Source organism: Tupaia chinensis, unplaced genomic scaffold (genome assembly GCF_000334495.1).
Source record: "Tupaia chinensis unplaced genomic scaffold, TupChi_1.0 Scaffold143594_1, whole genome shotgun sequence".
NCBI classification, from domain to species: Eukaryota; Metazoa; Chordata; class Mammalia; order Scandentia; family Tupaiidae; genus Tupaia; species Tupaia belangeri.
The window spans coordinates 239,863-244,019 of record NW_006203440.1 but is presented as its reverse complement, the minus strand read 5'-3'; the positions used below and the strand labels follow the sequence as shown (position 1 = coordinate 244,019).

General features: G+C 44.2%; 3 pseudogenes; 2 read left to right on the top strand and 1 right to left on the bottom strand.

Moving 5' to 3' along the window:
• Positions 1-1,053, top strand: part of LOC102470553 (mortality factor 4-like protein 1 pseudogene) — a 4,372-nt pseudogene extending 3,319 nt beyond the window's left edge.
• Positions 1,054-2,303: 1,250 nt separating this feature from the next.
• On the bottom strand, positions 2,304-2,717 carry LOC102470120 (protein FAM136A pseudogene; annotated as a pseudogene).
• Positions 2,718-3,078: 361 nt separating this feature from the next.
• The window catches only part of LOC102469694 (mortality factor 4-like protein 1 pseudogene), a 1,536-nt pseudogene continuing 457 nt past the window's right edge, over positions 3,079-4,157 (top strand).

Here is a 4,157-nt window from a genome sequence, read left to right as displayed (position 1 = left end):
GAGTGGTCTGAGGTGTATTTTATGTTGGATAAGTTCTCTTTACAAGCCAAATGATGTAAAGCAATTTTTAAAAATAGGATAAATAAATAAATAAATAAATAAATAAATAAATAAATAAATAAAAATATGCATGCACACACACAAAAAGAAACAGGGATTACAAAAGCGCTCTTAGAATAGCTACTCCTAAACTCAGGGGTTCTTCAGTCCCAGGTCTCAGATAATCTTTCAAGTGGAGACATAATATGAATAGTAAGCTCAGCTGGATTTATGTAATGACATGAAGAGAGATGGCAAGACCACTGCCACCAAAGATGAGTGTATTTAGGATCCAGCAAAGGGCTTGGCACAGAAATGGTGCCCAACAAATACTCGCTAAATGTTTGAATGGAAATATCATTTACCTCATTTTTGGGGGGAGAAGAGGAGGTTAAACTTTTTAAAAATACCAAACCACTAAGAAAACCTTGAAACAGCAAACAGACGGGCTATGTTATCATTTCAAGTAGTAATCTGACAAAAAGACAAGGTCCTTATCAAAAGGACAAGGTGCCACACTGGGGCAGGAACACTGCATGTTGCAAAGGCCCCAGGCCGCCCCTCCTTTGCCCTAAGTTTATCCTAGTCAAGTTGCTTACTTTTTCCCCCCTAGACTTTTCTGTGGCCAGGGGATTGTCTCAGTAGGACTCTGGGAACTCAGGGAGCTAAGTAAGCCATGCCTGGTTTAGACTTTTAGTCTGTTCTAGAAAAACCAGGTGTTCCACATCTAGTAGTTCACAATTCTCTTAAGTAACCAGCTGTTACTCTTTTACTGTTCACTCTTGGATTCCAGTATCTATCACAATAAAAATCTCCCTTCCTATCAAGGGGAAACTGTTACTGTAAGATTGTCTTGTCATTCTGTGTAGACAGCTTCAGGACCAGTCAATAAGAGGGAACCTCTGCATTCCACACTCAGTGTGCTGTTACGTATGTTTTCACCTTGTCTCCAGGCTGAAAGACATGCTGTGTAAGAATTTGAAGAAATGCACATCCACATCTTATGGCCAGTAAAGGATATCCACAAAGAACTGTTTCAAAGTTGTTATCCAAACTACTCTCCCTCCCAACTCTGCATTGACATCTACTCTATGCCCTTGTATACAAGACAAAACCAAGCAAAACAAAGACCCAGAAATCTTTACCCTTTCTAAGTTAGTGTCTTCATGAATTGAGTTTTACAACTTATAAAAATGGTGCTTTGGTACTACTGGTAAACAGCTTGGCAACAAATAGAAATACCTCTCCTCAAAGTGCACCAGGTCACAGGCAGGTGAGAGGAACCAGCCAGTATGTCAGTGTCCCGACCCAGGGGACGGTCAAAGAGGTTTCCTGAGGGAAGGAGTGAGAGCCGGGACAAGCAGCGCAGTGTTACAACACAGAGACGACACAGTGTCTTCAGGGTCGTCCGTTTACTGTAAGCAGCACGGTACAGCACGGAGATGATGCAGTGTTACAACTCTTCAGGGTCTTCCAGAGACGATGTAGTGTTACAACTCTTCAGGGTCTTCCTGAGACAATGTAGTGTTACAACTCTTCAGGGTCTTCCGGGTCGTCTAGAGACTGTGTGGTGTTTCAGATCTTCAGGCTCTCCAGGGTCATCTGTGTCATCTTCCTGGTCGTCTGTGTCGTCTTCCTGGCCATCTGGCGATTGTAAGTCAGGCATCATGGTTATATACATGCTGGTGGGCCATGATTGGTTGAACGAAGGATTGTAAAAGGTGGGTTATGATTGGTTGCTTCTGTGGACCAATCATGAGGTGCCGGATTATGCAAATCTGAGGGACTCTAAGCTCACTAATTTGCTATGGGAAGTGGCCGATCAGAGTATGGTTTCGAAGGTCAGTTTTTTTGAAGGGAACCAATTGTGGCCTTTGGCATTGTGTAATTGTTTGCTTTCTGAGAAACCGGCGATGTTCGCTGGTGCGCAGCCTCCCACATGTCAGTACCATTCAGGAAGAATCTAGCTCCTCGGAAGGCTCTCACTTGGTAAAAGGGAGAGTCTTACTGTCAGGACAAGCACTTTCCACCTGAAACTCAGGTTCTCAAACTCTCTCTTGTGCTCTCTCTGACCCAAATTTTAGCACCTTTTTTTTTTTTTTCCATTTCACTCTCTAGACTTAAAAGATTAAAAAAAAAATGTTTTCAGGCAAGTGACACATGCTTTAAACTTGTTGCCATCCCTAATTTCATCATAAACTTCTCTTAAAGACTAAAATTCCCATTGCTCTTTTAAAGTAGATTCCTGCCCTTGGCCTCAAAGGTCACTGACAAGGACTTTTAGTTCCCTGTAGATGACAGTGATCCCTCATAGTTGGGATCAGGTGCATGTGGTCATCCACACACCTGGACACGCAACTGTCCAGCTGTCACTTCACCTGAGGCTCCTTCCTCTGTGTCTATGGAATCTTCGGTCATTGCAATGTATGGTGCACTGGGCCAGGTGGTCCTGGAAGTTCTCCAGCTCATTGGTCACCAAGGCCTGGGCTTGGGCTAGAGGCACATGGCAGCCCTCAATGTACTGGTGCACCTGCTGCATGGATGCCTGGTTGTCCTCACAACAGCCAGCGCTGCACCAGAACATGAGGCCCTGGAATTTTCTGGATGTTCTCTTGCTCCAGGCTCTTCACCACAGAGATCACCACTTCCTGGTCCCAGAGCTGCTGCAGCTCTGCCATGGCGACCCTGTGCTGTGCCACACTGGCACCCACATCATAATTTACCTAAATTTAAATGGCATAATAAACTGAAATCGAAATCAAAGAGAAAAAAAAGAAAATGGATCCACAGAGGAAAGGTTCTGGGTTCCAGTACTCAGACTTCCCTGGAGCCCCAGTGATCTTGGCTGGCTGGCTGGGCAGGCTGAGGCTGGAGGTGAATTGCTTCATGATGAAAGCACATCATGTTTGGTGCACATCACGATGGCCCTGTTTGGTGCACACACCCTGTAGCCAAAAGTCTCTCAAAAAAAGAAAGAGAGACACACTGAAAAATAAACAGAACTTATAGAGATAAAGAATATATTACAGGAAAGGGAGTTGGGTGGAGTAGAGAGTAGGGGGCGGTAGTCGGGGGTGGTGGGAGAAGGAGGAGGCGGCGAATCACTTATAAATGGTGCCGAGGCAGGATCCGAAGCCTAAATTTCAGGAGGGTGAAGGAGTGCTGTGCTTTCATGGACCTCTTCTTTATGAAGCAAAGTGTGTGAAAGTTGCCATAAAGGATAAGAAAGTGAAGTATTTTATACATTACAGTGGTTGGAATAAAAAAATTGCTGTGAGGCCCAGGCGCTCTGAAAAAACTTTGAAGACACGTGAGGATATTGTAGCCCTTTTTCCTGTTCCTGAAGGAGCTCCCTCAGTACACCACCCTCTCCTGACCTCTAGTCGGGATGAATGGGTTCCAGAGAGCAGAGTACTCAAATACGTGGACACCAATCTGCAGAAACAGCGAGAACTTCAAAAAGTCAATCAGAAGCAGTATGCAGAGGGCAAGATGAGAAGGGCTGCACCAGGAAAGAAGACATCTGGTCTGCAACAGAAAAATGTTGAAGTGAAAACAAAAAAGAACAAACAGAAAACACCTGGGAATGGAGATGGTGGCAGTACCAATGAGACACCCGCCTTCTTGGAAGAAAAGGGCCCGGGTAGATCCTACTGTTGAAAATGAGGAAACATTTATGAACAGAGTTGAAGTTAAAGTAAAGATTCCTGAAGAACTAAAACCATGGCTTGTTGATGACTGGGACTTAATTACCCGACAAAAACAGCTCTTTTATCTTCCTGCTAAGAAGAATGTGGATTCCATTCTGGAGGATTATGCAAATTATAAGAAATCTTGAGGAAACACCGATAATAAGGAGTATGCTGTGAATGAAGTTGTGGCAGGTATAAAAGAATACTTCAACGTCATGTTGGGCACTCAGCTGCTCCACAAGTTTGAGAGACCACAGTATGCTGAGATCCTTGCAGATCACCCTGATGCGCCCATGTCCCAGGTGTATGGAGCACCTCATCTACTGAGATTATTTGTACGGATTGGTGCAATGTTGGCCTATACACCTCTTGATGAGAAGAGCCTTGCTTTATTACTGAATTATCTTCACGATTTCCTAAAGTACC